Source organism: Leptonychotes weddellii, chromosome 1, assembly GCF_054177405.1.
Source record: "Leptonychotes weddellii isolate Sample4059 chromosome 1, ASM5417740v2, whole genome shotgun sequence".
Classification (NCBI taxonomy): domain Eukaryota; kingdom Metazoa; phylum Chordata; class Mammalia; order Carnivora; family Phocidae; genus Leptonychotes; species Leptonychotes weddellii.
The window spans coordinates 92,611,158-92,627,761 of record NC_138369.1 but is presented as its reverse complement, the minus strand read 5'-3'; the positions used below and the strand labels follow the sequence as shown (position 1 = coordinate 92,627,761).

At 34.7% G+C, this 16,604-nt stretch overlaps 1 long non-coding RNA gene across 2 annotated transcripts in view; it reads left to right on the top strand.

Moving 5' to 3' along the window:
- The window catches only part of LOC145722985 (uncharacterized), a 90,209-nt gene that overhangs the window by 60,843 nt on the left and 12,762 nt on the right, over positions 1 to 16,604 (top strand). The window contains exon 2 of one of the 2 annotated variants that reach the window (XR_014147619.1): positions 3,928 to 3,988. The exons of the other annotated variant lie outside the window; for it this stretch is intronic. This is a non-coding gene — a long non-coding RNA (uncharacterized LOC145722985). The remainder of the gene's footprint in view (positions 1 to 3,927; positions 3,989 to 16,604) is intronic. 2 annotated transcript variants of the gene reach the window in all.

The following is a 16,604-nucleotide window of genomic DNA, read 5'->3' as shown; positions in this document are numbered from 1 at the left end:
ATATTTATTTTATTTTTATTAAAGGTTTTATTTATTTATTTGAGAGAGAGAGAATGAGAGAGAGCACATGAGAGGGGGAAGGGTCAGAGGGAGAAGCAGACTCCCCGCTGAGCAGGGAGCCCGATGCGGGACTCGATCCCGGGACTCCAGGATCATGACCTGAGCCGAAGGCAGTCGCTCAACCAACTGAGCCACCCAGGCGCCCCGAAGAATGGTATTTAGAAGCCAAGATCTGAGTGCTAGTCATGAGCACTCATGACTAGTAGAGCACTACTACTGCCATTCCACGTGGTGGACAAGCTAGAGCATATATGCATGTATATGCGCACACATAATAGACACGTATACACAGGATGCATACATTTACATCTATAATTCCCCATCTTTACCTACTTATTAACAACCACTATTTCACACTGATACTGCCAAGTCCAAAATAAGGTTAATTCTAATTTTTTTTTCTTTCTGTATTTGAACTGCCTTCTGTGACAATGAGAAAGCTGGCTTCTAGTATCATAAATATATTACTTATTTGATCAACCTCCCTTTATGTGATCACTCTGCCATCACCACTGCCACCCTTCTTCTGCATAAATTCCCTCCTTACCTCGCCAGGCCTCTCATGCTGGACTCTCCCCTATGTGAAATCCTGTTTCACATTCTTGGGTTATGATACCTTTTGCTTGACTGTTTTCACGGAAGGATGCCCTCCTCACCCTGCTTAGACCCAGATACCCCAAACTAGAACACTCCTCTTCAGGGAATTCCCCTTCTCCACCCCTGAAACCTATGCAGATATTTACCTAAATTAGCTACACTGAATGGCCTTACGATTGAACTGTTCTGGAAAGAAAAGAAAGAGAAGAAGAAGAGGAGGAAGAAAAAGAAAAATAAGAAAAACAGTGGGATTGATAAAAAGTAACTATATTTTGGGGCACCTGGGTGGCTCAGTCAGTTAAGCGTCTGGCTCAGGTCATGATCTCAGAGTCATGGGATCCAGCCCTGGGTCGGGCTCCCTGTTCAGTGGGGAGTCTGCTTGGGATTCTGTCTCTCCCTCTCCCTCTGTGCCTCCTGCTGCGCTCTCTCTCTCTCTAAGCGAATAAACAAAATCTTTGAAAAAAAAAAGTAATTACATTTGTCTTTGAATGATAGTGCAACTCTACTATTGATATTACAGGAAAGAGTATCTTAAGACAGGAGAGGCCTCAAGGACATATAAATTACATGTAAATAACATATTGATAATCTGTACTCTAATTTACATTGTATCTTTAAATTAAATGTAACTATGGAAGTCAAGGCTGCTACAGCTGTCATTTCACATATTCCTCTCCCCTCTACTGCTAGGGTAAGACAAATAGTGCATTCATAATTGTGATTATATTTTTTTAAACTCCAACACAGGAGTAATGGTCGAGGAAATTTAGAAGTGATATCTGACATTCACTTTTTAAGTTGTTGGGTTTTTTCTTGAATCTTTAAGAGAATTAAGCCTTTTGAGATGATTTGCTCAATAAATAAGACGACTTGCTTCAGTGCTCGGTCAAGGGACATAGAGAAGGTTAGTAGTTAGAGAGGACAGATGGGTGCGAGGGGACTGAAAACTAAACAAGCAGCAGGAACCTGTATACAGATGAATCCATATACAGAGTTGGTAGAAGAAAATATCTGCAGTCAGAAATGAGCTATAGAGGTTAATGTTAACACAAAGCTCTATGAAATTAAATTTCATTCATTATTGTGGCATATATGTATAAGTATTAAAAAGGTTCTAAGCTCCAGGAATGAGCAAACCAGAGCAGGAAAACTTTTTGAAAAATTTAAATGATGTAAGATTTTACTTTTATCATTTTAATATTCATGGTTTCATAAACACAATGAAAGACATCATTAAATTATTTTTAACAAATTCTAAAAGTCCTAGGGAGTAATTTCACTTATTTTGGCCTCTAAAATATGAATTCCAGTTTTCAAAAAATGTAATAAATTCTTAAATCCAAAAGCTACAGAACACCCACTGAATACCACTCTGTATGTAAATTGAGGCATCAGTTGAGGAAAAATTACTCTTTAGTTATTATAAAATGAACATGAATCCTCCATTAATTGTTTAAGGGTCCACAATGTATAAAATTTAGAGCAGCTATAAATATAACAAGGAAACAATACAATTCTCCTATCTAAAGCCATATACGCTGGTGTCATAACACACATACATTCATATTACATGAATTCAATAGTTTATGCTCACTGAGAAAGAGAGAGAAGTAATGTAAATACTCTGGGTACATCTGCCAGCCAGAACAAATAAAGGCACAGGAACTTGAAGCGAGCATGAGATTGGAATCCTGAATCAGTTATTCCCTTAATCATCTCAGTTCCCTCATACCTTTCAGAGTGTGAGCATCTCATTTTACATAGGATGATTCTGGTCAAATATATTTATTTTTCAGTGATGAGATTCCTATAGGTATGCCAACATTTCATCTGATTCTAATAAAAATAATTGTGCATCTTTAAGCACTGAAGTATAAAGTATACATCTATTATACATAATAGTACACTTTTTAAAAAGAACTTCTATTCTGGAAAATAGCAAACACACCAAGCTTCAGCTATTAGCAAATCATCAATAATCTTGTTTCATCTCTATGATAACAGCCCACTGAGAGGGGATCCCGGTGTGAGGCTCGATTCCACAGACCCCGAGATCATGACCTGAGCTGAAAGCAAGAGTTGGATGCTTAACTAACTGAGCACCCAGGCACCCCTGCCTTCTCACTCTTTAAATATAATAATATACTTTAAGATATACTCTTTAGACATAAATTAGCCTGTGTTAATATTATTTTTTTACTTTTAATTTCCCTTGAATTACTATCCTTGACACGTATTGTGGTTGCTTTTCTGAAATTACAATAAGTAATCTATATTGTTTTGATATTTGGATATTGAGATCTGCATACCTAATTTCATGTAATTTTCCAAGTGGTATAAGAAAATGCATTATTATTTGCAAAAATTGTAGAGATTTTAAAGTAAACTTTCTGAATAGACTCTCTTAATATGTTAGTTATTAGAAAAGTATTTTTCTTTTTGAAGAAATTCGCTGTCTTTTGTGAAGTCCTCTGTGTTATATGGACTGTGAGTGAGACTTCTACTATATTAGGTTCTTTTTAGTTCCAAAAGGCCAGGTATACTTCTTTTGAATTTTACAGGAAATAACTGATTAGAAGACATTTTCTCTCTTTCATTTGCATTCAACCAACATCAAAGATATGTATGATTGCATGCCATATACCATGTATTATGTATAAGGCACCTTCCGGGTATTGTGGGTGGGAACAAGGTGAATTGTTCATAGTTCCTGCCCTATAGCCACTCACTTTAGTGTGGGAGGGAGACCCATTAAGAAGTATCTCTAATTCATATCAGAAAAAGAAACTTATAATGGAGATACAGTATATGATAGAGATATGCAAGAATACATGATAGAGAGTTATCAGTCTTGCCTGACTTCATGACAACAAGGAGATGTGAGTTGGCTCAAATGAATGAAAAGAGAAGGATCTTCTAGGCAGTGAGAAAGTCTTGAGCAAAGATATGGAAACAGAAACGTAAACATTGTTTAGAGAAATAATGATTAATCTGTTATGTTTTGGACCTGTGTTTAACATGTGTCTAACGAATAGTTCAAGATGAGATGAATAATTTTGTGGAAAATTCAAATGCCTGGTTGTCAAGTTTTGACCCTGTTAGAAAGGGACACTATAGAACAATATTAAGCAAAGATGTATTATTACTATTTTTTTTTACTTTTCTCCATGGTATTTATAAATGAAATAATGGTAGTGCATTTCGATATGTCTATTCATATGATTTTCTCTTTTTAATCTATAACTCTTCATATTGCTTTACTCTGCCCAGAGGAAGATCAACATTGCTACATCAGAGAATGAAACAACAAAAGAGTAAGAGAACATCAGTAGTAAGTTTTGAATTGCAAAATTGTATTTTTTGTTCTTAGCAAGACAATAGCTTAAAATTTTAGTATTGCCGCAATATAAAGGGAATTTCCAAATTTCTATAGCTTCCACTGAGGCATCTGGAGCCAGAGGTCTGACTAGATCTTATTGCTCCTTCCCTGGTGTGTGGAATGGACTCTGTTTTGAGGCTAAGTCCCTTGAGAAGAAGCAAAATAGGATGAAGAAAAGAGGAGGAAGTAGAGAGCCCAACCATATGCTCCATCAGATTGTGGAAAGAGATGACAAAACCTGATGAGAAGAGAAAAGAACATCTATGGCAGAGAGATATTTTCCTGAAGACATTGTGCCCTTGAGTATCCTTCTCTGTTACCTCTGCCTACGTAAGAAAGCTCATTTATGCTCACATAGCATGTCTCCAAAAAGCATGGAGGAAGAGAGGGTATCTGAAATACTTACCCGAGAAGGACAGAATCAACCAGAAGAGATAGTTTAATAGGGAAGAAATAAGAAATAAGTTAAAAGAGTATTTTGTTTTCCCATTCATCACTCAAAGAGATGAAGGTCTCAAAGGAAAATCAGATCAGTCATAGAAAACAAAACTACATTCGCTTTAAGTATCTGAATGTTGTTGTAATTTTTCTATTTACTACTCAAAGTGCTTCATCCATTTATAAATCATTATTTATTTCTTTTAATTAAACCATAGAATCATATAATAAAGAACTAAAAAGATTTCACATTGGTTTGTCAAGACTCATAGCAACTTGGTTCTCTCACTTGCTGGCTGAATCACAGGTTAGAACAAGTGACTCATGACCCAAGATGTAACGTGTCTGGAGAGTCTTATGTCCCCCATGAGGAAGGTGGCAGAGAAGCTGATAGGGAGGACAGTAGAGGAGGCTGAAAGTATCATGTCTAGCAGACAGAAGCCTTATGACTCCATGACTCTGCAGTCTAGATTATCTGGACCTAGTGATTACCCCTCTAAATCAGGTACTATCACTTTGGTGCACATAAGACCATATTAAATTTATATATCCTTTCTTGGATTGATTTTTCATTTAGTTGATTTTACAAAATAAATTTATATGCTTATATGCTTTTTCCTCCCCTCCTTATATCCATTGATCCTTTAGTCCCTAAACTAATTGCCATATTATCTGGTAAGGAATTAGATTTGGTAATATTAACTGATATTAACAAAAGTAGCATATTGTTTCAAGTATTCAAGTATATATTCTTTTATGGTAATAAAAGATGAAGAAAAGTACATTTGGAATTTTATGTAATATTGTGTTTTTAAACAGAACATGCATGTAATAAAATAAAAAATTATACCTAGTGATAGAAAACATATCAGTGGTTGTCAAGGAAGAAGAAGGGGTGGAATACTGGCACCAAATGGAACTCCTTGGGATGGTAGAAATGTTCTGTATCTATCCTGTAATGGTGCATCCATTTGTCAAAACTCATTGAACTGTACACTTAAAGTGTGTATAGCTCATTATATGTTAATTATATTTCAATAAAGGTAATTAAAAATATATAGTAAGCATAGTAATTTTGCCAAGCATTAAGGAAGTGTGCTTACTTGTGTATACCTGCTGGGCCCCTCACAAGCTGATTGGCTTGGAGTAAGTGATGACCCCTCTGAACCTCAGTTTCTTTATCAAGTAAGAGTAACAGTAACATCTATTCCTTAGGGTCCGTATTAGGAAAATGTGGTAATATATGTAAAGCACATAGGAAAAGAAAAAGCAGATAGGAAGAGGTCCACGAATGCATATCCTCACCTACACTTCTATAGCCAAGTGAGAGCTAATTAAAAATATTTTTATTAATAGACCTGAATAATGCAATCCCAATTATAAGAGGAAGTTTTTGATAAAACATCTAAATCAAAATAATGTTTTATCATTCTAGTTTTTTCTAATGTAAAAGTATTCTTTCCCTATATTTCATTATTTCAGGAGAAAATATACTCAGTTCTTCTGACAAAAATTTTGAGGGGAAAATTTTTTTTAATGTGCTCTTAGTAAGGAGGATAACTACGGTGTGCTAATAATGGTCATATTGCTTTCTTCCATTGCTGGGACTCTAAATTACACTATACCAATAATGTTACACCAATAACGAAAACTATGAACTTTATTGGCTAATGCTATGAAGAAGAACTTCCTTTAAAAGTAAAAGATCTCAGTCTCTTTGGCTCTGTAGCCACTTTTGGAATGTTCCTCTGAATTCTTTTAAATCAGCCTAGTTTATGACCCAAAGTATCATGGTTACTTCAGTGTGAAGTTAATTCATTTAAACACAGACTAGCTTCTGATTCGATTTACATTGTATCCAAAGATGGTATAAAATAGATTCACTCCCTCAGAATAAAATGATAAGAATTATTGCTCTTGGCCTCTCTATGACTGTTCCAGTCAACAAAAGTGTTGGCCTTGTAAAACGATGACTAAAAAGCTCACCATCTGAAAGCTAGAGAAGGAATGGTTGTACCACAAAGTATTTAAATGAGATTTACCCAGAAGTTGAGGAAAACCAGAGAAAAAGAAACTCTCTTATTTCTTATTTATTTATTTGCATTTTATATCTCATTTCCACTTGCTAATGAAAAGAACTGAAGATGAGACATACAGTCTTGCACACTGTAGACACTTTAAAGGTTTAGAAAGAAAAAGAGGAATGGAATTAGGGTAGGTTTACTTAATTACTGTAATATATGCTAAATATCTTTAATTCCTTGTTACTGAGCAATGGTGATTACAGTTGGTGAGGAGCTCACCTTTGCTGCATTGTAGTGAAATGTGAACTATAATTTGGAACACAGTCAATTACTGTTTTGTACTCCAGCATTAAGACTTCTCTATAGCGCATTAATTTTTAGTGAAGTTTACAATACAGTAGGTAAGACTGCATGTTCTAAAGTCAGGCAAATCTGAGGTTGAACACATCCATTGGATGAGTAGTATGGACTCCATTCCTACCTCTCCAACTCGAAGATAATTAAAACCACCTCATAAGTTTGTGAAAGGATAAAATTCAATAGTACATGGCAAACACCTGTTTCTACCCCTGGCATATTATAGGCTTGACCAATCACCATTGGCCCCATTCATACAAACAGCTTCCTATGTCATAGGTAGTCATTACTTTTGTAAATGCTACTGAGAGTAACATTTAAAATCTTGTCCTTTTGTTTCTTCTATGCAAGATGGATGGAGAACCTGAACATCATACCCTTACACATTGAAACATATTTCTGTTTTAGTTAGCTCCTTTTTTCTTGACCATCTATACTGGAATATATATGCCTTTGGTAAAACTCATTTCTTTCTCTAAATGTCCTTTTTCTGAAGATGTGACTATATTTTTCCTTTCCTGATAAATGCCTGCGTTTTTTGTTTTTTGTTTTTTTGGTAATGGATTACTCTGGGGCATCTTGTCTCCCTGTTTTGCTGTGTTTTGCCATCACCAGTTGTCTACTGGACAACTCCATATGAAGAATAACTGCATGTGAATACTGCATATTCAACACTAAATTCACTGTCCTTTCCTTCATCAGTTCTCCTTCCCTTGCATTCTTCCTTCCATATTCCTACTCCTGGTGGATGGCTTGACCAGACACTTGATTTTCTTATTATACATCTTGCAGGCCTTCTTGATGTCCCATTTTTCTCTCACATATGTTACTGATCCAGTTCAATTCTCTGTACTGTTCAACATACAGCTTTTCTCTGATACTGCCATTCACACACCTTTCCAGCCATATGGCAAGATGATTCTTTCTTCCACATTTGCATTCATGCTGTTTTCTATATTAAAATGTTCTCTGAACAAGCTACAGTTTCAAAGCTCATCTACAATGTCAATTTTTCCATGAGGTCTTATTTCTTGGCAAGGCTTTTGGACTTTGTGCCATCAGTTCCCTTACTTTCTGATATAACTGCATCATATATATGCTTTGCCTTCCTTGAGGAGATCAATGGAAGGAAGACAGGCTCTGTGTCAGATGCCCTAGATTCCCTCTTAGTGCCATAATTTATCAGTTTTCTTTTCTATGAAGTGGGGTTAATGTAATACTGAGAAGTCACTGATATAATTAAATAAAATAATGTAACTGAGAATTCTTTAATTGAAAATTGGTACATATATAATAGTTACTTTTATTATATTTTTGAATTTGAATCTGCTATGGCCTAAACCAAAAGAAGTTAGCTGCATTGTTCAAAAATTGCATGTTTATTGACTGATTGGATTTGAAATTTAAAAATACATTAATTGCTTCATCTAAGGAAGAAATATTTAATATTTCTGATGAAGGATACATCAAGTCATATTTAGGATCATGATTTTTTTAAAACTTAGAAGTAGTTTAGAAAATGAATATCCTGAATAAAATGCCTGTATTTACTGTGAAAATGAAATTAAGGATAAAACCAATCAAGAAGAGACTTAACTAGCATATAGAGACTAAACTTGGCATATAATCCAGCCATATTGGCCCATTTCTATGATCTCCGGTTTCTTTGCCTCCAGACTTTCCCTGCTTTGATCCCTTTAATGCCCAACTTGGAGATAAATCTTCTAAAAATACCATTCTCACCATGTTGCTTTCCTATTTAGGAACCTGCGGGGTCTCCCCATGGCTTACTACATCAAGACCCTAATTCTCTGCCTGAAATTCAAGGTTCTACCTAATCTGGCCCCAATTTATCTAACCAACTTCATCACCTATTATTCTGGAAGATGTGATCCAAAAAATCTTTCTATCATACATGTTCAGTAGTTTATGACTTAGGATCTGACACTTATCAATGCCTCTAGGGCCATCTAAATAAAGTCTTTTTTACTGAAAACTTCCTTAGCTGTTAGAATCCATATTATTAGTACCTGAATTATATCTCAAATCAAAATACACTTGTTGCTTAGAAAGTGTCAAGATCTACAACAGAAACTTTGAGGGGCATAAAGATGAATTAGTTACAGCCTTGACTTCAGTCTATTACTAAGTTTAATGAATCCCATAGAATGTGCTATGAAAATAGAGGAGAGAAAAAGTAAGGCACATGGTGTGTGTGTGTGTGTGTGTGCATGTGTGTGTGTGTTGGGGGGGCTGTGCTCAAAAAAGGTTTCCAGGATGAGTTGATATTTAAATTGTGCTTGGAAGAAGATTCAACTAAGCCAAAGGCACAATAAACACAGTGCCTAGGACCCATGATACTTTTAGGGGCCCATAGATAAAATGCTTTAATTTTAACATTTTAATATCATAAAAATTTAATAAACAGTACTGGATATATAAGAATGAACTCAACAGGATTATACTTGTTTTTACGCCAATACAATAATTTTTATTCTTTTGATGGAGGAAGGAGCCCCTGAAGACAAAGTAACTTGGGCTCACAAAAGACACATTGTCATCCTGCCTGGAAGAATGAATGTGATATTAATGGGTAGAGCTGGAAAGAGTAAATAATATGAGCAAAGGTCATATTTTAGGAAAATATAGGGCATATGTAGGAAATCCCTGAAAAAAGAGTGCTTAATTAAACATGACAAATTATGGCTAAGACAGGTAGGCCAACAGGTAAATACAGAAGGTGGAATGGAACTTACGGTTATGGAAGCATTATCGGTGGCAATTTTAAAGAGATTTAAACTTGTTGATATTTACATAAAGAACTGTTGAATAGGGGAAAGACATGATAACAGTTTTTTATACCTAGTGCATTCATTCAACAAATATTTACTAAGCACCTAAGATGTGCTAGACATTTTGCTAAGTACTGGGCATACAATCGTATAAAAGGGAGCTCTGTTATTATGGAGCTAACATCCTAATGGGTTTAAGAGACAATAAACACACAAACTATCAAATCCATAATAATTTCCCAAAGTGATATGTGCTTTGAAGACAGTAGAGGAGGAGAATAAATAGAGTAAATGTAGAGTACTGTTGTAGTTGAGAGGGGTCAGCATTCCAAGCGAGAGGAACATAGCAGAGAGAAGAGCAAGTACCAAGAGCTGGCAAGTTGACAAATCTGAAATGAGGCTGGAATGACTGGAGTGAGTGAATAAGAGAATGAATGTGTGGAATGATGTTGGGGAGGAAGTTTACATTTTTGCACTTGATTATACAACATCTTATGTCCTTTTGTCCCTATCCTTTTTAAATTTATTTTTTAATTTATACTAACTTTTTTTTTTTTTTATCTGTGAAAAGGCATTTTGAATCCTTTTTGGAATGCAATGGTGTGCTTAAAATTCTCTTCTATCCTGCTCAACATCTATTAGTGAGTTGAGATTATGAAAGACGTTCAGTAAACATTTGTATGACTGGTTTGTTAGACAGCAGATATATTCAGATATCATATGAAATTCCACTGAAAGGAGCCAAGAATTCACTTTGGTCTTAGATAAAATAAATTGTCATTTAGTTTACACAGTCCTATGAACATCTAAAATAAAATAAGAGGTATCACATGGCACTTTAAATAATGTTGGCCTGCTTCTTTGATAAATTCGTTTAGTGTTATTACAAGAGGACATCATGGTCCATGATTCAATTTGGAATTTTATTTATTGTCATGATTTTTGGAAGTTCCAGCATATATGCATATAATTTCCCCCAATGTCTCCGAATAAATTCTGAAAAATTAAATGAAAGCAAAAATTCAATTTGGAAGAAAAGTTTCATTAATTGATATGGCTTTGGATGATTCAAGAAGTTCTGTTCAGAGTAAACATCGATCTATATTTATGGAATAGTTAAGAAAAACAGCACAGTATTATATAATTGTAAAATAAGGATACAGCAAGTCTTATAGTTTTTGGTATATTCTGTCATGCTGTAATACCTCTAGATAAAACAATTTACTAAGTATAGCATTATTATATATTTGTCATAATCATTGATTTTAACTGCTGCAACTTTGGAGGGATTACTGGAATCTTACATTTTATTTCAATTTTTGTTAATAGAATTGAACTGATCCCACTTGTAAATGAAATGTTAATTAAGGCGAGTTTCTGTTTATAATGGGCTTGGCTTTTGAGAGTGATGAATAAATCTTAATAATATTGTATTTGGGCAATACTTAATCTTCAAAGGACTAAACAAATAGAAATTAATCCCTTAATTATTCTGTCCTTCAATTAAAACTGATAACTCCCATTCTCCAGAAAAGCAAAATGAGTCACAGAAACTTAATCCTTTGATTCTGTGTAATTTTAATCACTTTCCCAAAGTAACATTAAGATGTAGTTTAGAAGAATGGGAATTTTAAAGTGCAAATAGTTTTATGACTTTTGAGGGTGGAGTGATTTATTATTAATTACTTTCCTCTTATCCTTAAGTATACATCAAAGCATTACTCCTGTACTAAAATCCAAAGAATGTTTATATTAGATCTTCATTTATAATTAAATTTCATAGACTTAATTTGGGAATTTTATTATATAAATATGTACAGGCCATTCAATTTAGCCAAGTATTTTTCAGTATAATATAGATAGCAAACTTAGAATTAATGTGTAAGACAGAATTCTGTATGGGGAACAACTTTTCCTAATTTTGTCCACTTGGGGCTTATGTATGACCCTCTGGTCCAGGAATTTATATTGAAATATGTATTTCCATGTAATCTGGTAATATGTTCACCTGGAGGTTTCATGGAGGGATCAGGATTTCTAGGCAATAATATGGCTTAGAATTACTGCACCACATATTTTAGGAGACCACAGAATTTACAATAAACTCCAAAATCTATATGGTGGTATCCGATATTAATTTCCAATTTCTTCAAAATGAGGATTAAGGGCTCGCCTGGGGACCACCTATACGGTTTTGATAGCAGAATGATCCTATCAGAGTAAGCTTTCCAGCTTTCAGTCCCTGATATTCTTTTCATGATACTTCTGCAGTTTGTGCTGAGATAGCTTCCTGATGCTGCATAGCTCTAATTACTATTCGTAATTCTTACTCTTATCTTGTTATCCTTGGGTGTTGTTGAATGATTCTGCAGTTGTCACTTAATTTTTTAAAATGTTTTTATTTCAGAACAATCTCAAACTTATAAAAATTTCAAGGATAATCCAAATAACATTTTCCTGGGTCATTTGAGTGTGAGAGACTAACGCAATGCTCCATCACCCCTGAACACTTTAGTCTAGAACAAAGACATTCTCTTATATAACCCCAATACAACCACTCAGGAAATTGATATTGATACATTACTACCATATAATCCTGAGATTCTATCAGGTTTTTCAAATAGTCTCAATAAGGTCCTTTATAAGAAAAGGATCCAGTCCAGAATCATGCATGATATTTAGTTGTCATATTCCTTTAAACATCTGAAACAGTTCTTTGGCCTTTTTGAGACTTTCACAACCATGACATTTTTGAAAATTATAGTCATTATTTGGTAGAAGTCCCTCAGCTGGATTTTCTCATGTTTCTCCATGATTAAATTTAGGTTTTTCAACTTGAGCAGGTATATCACAAAAGCGACTCTGCATAGTCTTCTTTCATCCTATTAGGTGATACATGGGTTTGATTTGTTCCATTATTGGTGATGTTAACTTGGATTACTTGTTTTAGGTGGTATCTGATAGGCTTCTTATCATAAAGTTACTTTTTTCCCCTTTATAATTAATAACTATTTTATGAGGGAAATACTTTAAGGCTAGGTAAATATCTCATTTTTCATTGCAATTTCAATTTATTCATTTATTTATATCAGTATGGACTGATAGATTCCTGTTTTATTTAATAACTCACAGTCCAATATCCTCATTATTTACTTTAAAGTTAAAATTGTCCCATATTTGGTCATTGGGTCCCCTTTGAAGTTACCTTTTTTGTCCTCTTGACATTTCTCCATCATTTTTTGAGAATTTCTTTCTAACACAACAAGATTGTCCAGACTCATCTTGTAATATTCCTGCCCAATCATAGATTATTTGTCTAAGGAATTCTGCTTCTCTTAAAGTGGTGTTTAAAAACCAAGGTCTGAGCGGTAGGTGTTCTTACTACTATTAGATTGCTGATTCCAAGCTTCTCAGGAGAGAGATAAGAAATATATTTTATATATATAATTTTTATTTATATATATTTATTTAAGTAGGTAGGTAGAGATATATATTTACATTTAGATTTACACTTACATCCATATGTAGTTGACTTATCTAGAATATGAAGAGTTCACATTAATATCTCCACTTCAAATACAACACCAGAGAATTCATTCTAGTTTTTGCCCTTTCACTATTTGTAACTCCTTAGTCTGGCATTAAGAAACTAGACACTGAGAAACTCTTATTATCTTCAATATATTTTATTTGATCAGTTACACTTAGTATTCAGTCTTCCAGGACCGCCACTGCCACACCCAACCTGGATGTCCGGCTGGTAGGTACTTCAGATGACTATAGCCCCAGCTGACATTTGCCTAAAACTGCAAGGTTTTTTTGCCTAAGGCTGCAAGTGAGAACAACCCAAGTGGTCCCAATAAACCCACAGAATCATGATAGATAATACTACATTATTGTTTGAAGTCACTAAGTTGCGTGTGGTTTCTTATGCAACCAGAGATAATCAAAAAAGCGGGACTGGAAAGATAGAAGAGAAAGAGAGCAAGAGAGCTCCTAAGAAAATTACCTAACAGAAATGGGAGAAGGGTAAACACCAATATCTTTTCATTTTACATTGCAGCTTTGCCTAGCAGTAGGCTTAATACTACCTAGAGGGTAATACAGACCTATTCAACTGCTTGAACTATCATTTTGACAAATGATTTCATAGGAGTTTTGGCTGCATGATCTATATCAAGATTTGTAAAGATAGATTAAATTAAGAAATTAGAGCTGGTTTTGTCTTCTTAATTCTCTAAGGGATCTTAAAAGGCCAATTGAATTGTACTTCATTTTTCTTATATACAGGGTACATTTTTATCTGTGTATTTGCCTTCTGAGGGGCTGCACTATAAGATTACACAGAGAATAAAAAAGTCATGAATGAACAAACCACATGGAAATTTAGTTTTCCTGCAAACATCCTTTAACTTCCATCTTATTTTATTATTTTATTTTTTAAAAAGATCTATTTATTTCTTTGAGAGAAAGAGATTGAAAAAAAGAGAGAATGAGTGGGAGGGGCCGAGGGAGAGAGAATCTCAAGCAAAGAGCCCGAAGCGGGACAAGATCCCAGGACCCTGAGATCATGACTTGAGCCGAAACCAACGGTTAGACGCTCAATCAACTGAGCCAGCCACCCAGGCACCCCTAACCTCCATTTTATTTTAACAGTAGAATCTATTTAGTCCTCTTCTGCAGTTTCCCTTCTCTTTGCAGCTTGGCCTGCTTCTATTCTTGGATATTTGGAAGGCCAATATATTGCAAATTTATTTCCAAATGAAACTTTAAGCTTTGCAAAAGAGAACAGAATTCCATGGAGACCATGAAAAGGATATTAGAAAAATACTTAGACCTCATTTGAAGCCATTGGCAAGTAAACAGTAAACAATGGGAGGAGAAAAAGTTAACATAAATGAGGACAGGATAGAGGTTTCAAAAGAGAATGATTTTATTTTATTTTTTTTAAAGATTTCATTTATTTGACAGAGAGAGACACAGCGAGAGAGGGAACACAAGTAGGGGGTGTGGGAGAGGGAGAAGCAGGCATCCCGCAGAGCAGAGAGTCCGATGCGGGGCTTGATCCCAGGACCCTGGGATTATGAGCTGAGCCGAAGGCAGACGGTTAAAGACTGAGCTACCCAGGCACCCCAAGATAATGATTTTAAAAAATCAAAGACTTAAGAGAGATCTTTACAAAAATTGATTAAGCACATGTATATTTGCAAAAATAATCCTCCTTATTTTGTGCACATGTGATATCATGCAATAGTAAATTACACCAAGAAGAAAACAATGTTCTTTGTCTTTTCTAAAAATTGGGCTACGTTTGCAATTGTAAATTAAATTTAGTTCAATATTAGACTACATTTTATCACATTTTTTACAATTTTAGTTTTATTTTTCAAGATAAAGTTCCAATCAAAATCTTTTCCTCTATTTTTATAAATGAAATTGCAGTGCCAATTTAATGCTGATTCATTTTACATGCCTTTTCTCCCTATATTAAACATATTAATTATCCCCAGATGAGGAAGTAAAACATATTTAGCCGCCCAGATTAGTGAGAAATAATTTATTTGATAATGGTTTTCATTGTCAGTTAATGGAAGATGCTATCTTAAGTAACTCAGAGCTTGCAAGCAATGGGTAAATAGACTTTAATATAATAAGCAGAATAATTCCTACATTGGCTGCACAGCAAGATTATTGTTCTTTAGAACTCCTGGGTAGTTTCAGAATTATTCTTGGGTGTCCCATAAAGTATTGTAGTCTTAAGGGAGAGTATCCAAAAGATGTTCCTTAAAAGAACCCTTTATATAGAGAGATCTTAATGTAAGATCAATGGGAATTTGGAAAGCTATCAGAGGTAGCATTCTATAATGAAACAAATGTGATACTGGGTATCCATACATCCATATTCTAGATCCACTTCTATTTTAAGGAAAAGATCCTGCTTAGATAAAACAAAGTGTATAAAATACATAAGTGATTTCAAATGATTTTTGGCCACAGAGTTCTTCTCCCTTTTCTTCCCTTCCTCCCTTCCCTTCTCCCACATTCTCTTTCTTAAACTCACTTTCTCTGAAGCTTACAGGAAAGGGCAATATATGAACATATACAAGTGGACAGCTGTAGTTGAAACAGGGGTCCCAGGCCCACGGTCAATTTATCCAGTCTCCACTTACCCTCTTACTGTGTTGGTATCTATGGTTCTTCCACGATTCCCTAAGAGTTAAACTAAAGATAATTTGAAGCCACTGGACTATCTTCAGTGTCCTATCAATTTAGAATCCACAACTCTATCAATCAGATTATTGATCATGGCACTGTGTGGTCATATTTTACAGTGTTTGTTCATATCATAGTGCTTGTCTTTCTCTTAGAAATTCCTTCCTGTGGAGGGCCACAGTAGTCATATTTGTACTACATGGATCTTCAGTGTTTGTTCTTATCAATTAAATGAAAAGAAACAACCTAAGAAAGGTCAATAAGGTTTAACTCCTAGGAATGAGTTACATGGATCAAAGACGTTACTTTGATCTGGACTGGTCAATTGATGGAGATATAAAATAATCTATGTTGTGGATATTTTAGACCATGGGAAATTCCAAAAGCTGGAGAGAAAGAAGAAGGAAGAGGGAGAAAAGGAGAGAGAGAGAGAAATAGAGAAGGAGAGAGAGAGGGAGGGACAGAAGGAAAGAGGGAGAGGAAGAATGAGAGAAGGAGAAGGAAAGGAAGAGACAGAGAGGAGAATAATATGCAAATTCAAAGATAGGTGAAATTTTAGTTCTAATTAATTTCCTAATGATTTTTGAGTTCCTTGTTCCATTTCCTTATAAGTCTTGAGTGCTTAGGACTCTGTGATATTTTCTTATATGTTTCAAACAGATACACACACATATATATAGATAGATATTTCTTCTTATTCAAATAAATTTATTTTACTTGAAACCAAGGGAACTGTGATGGCTT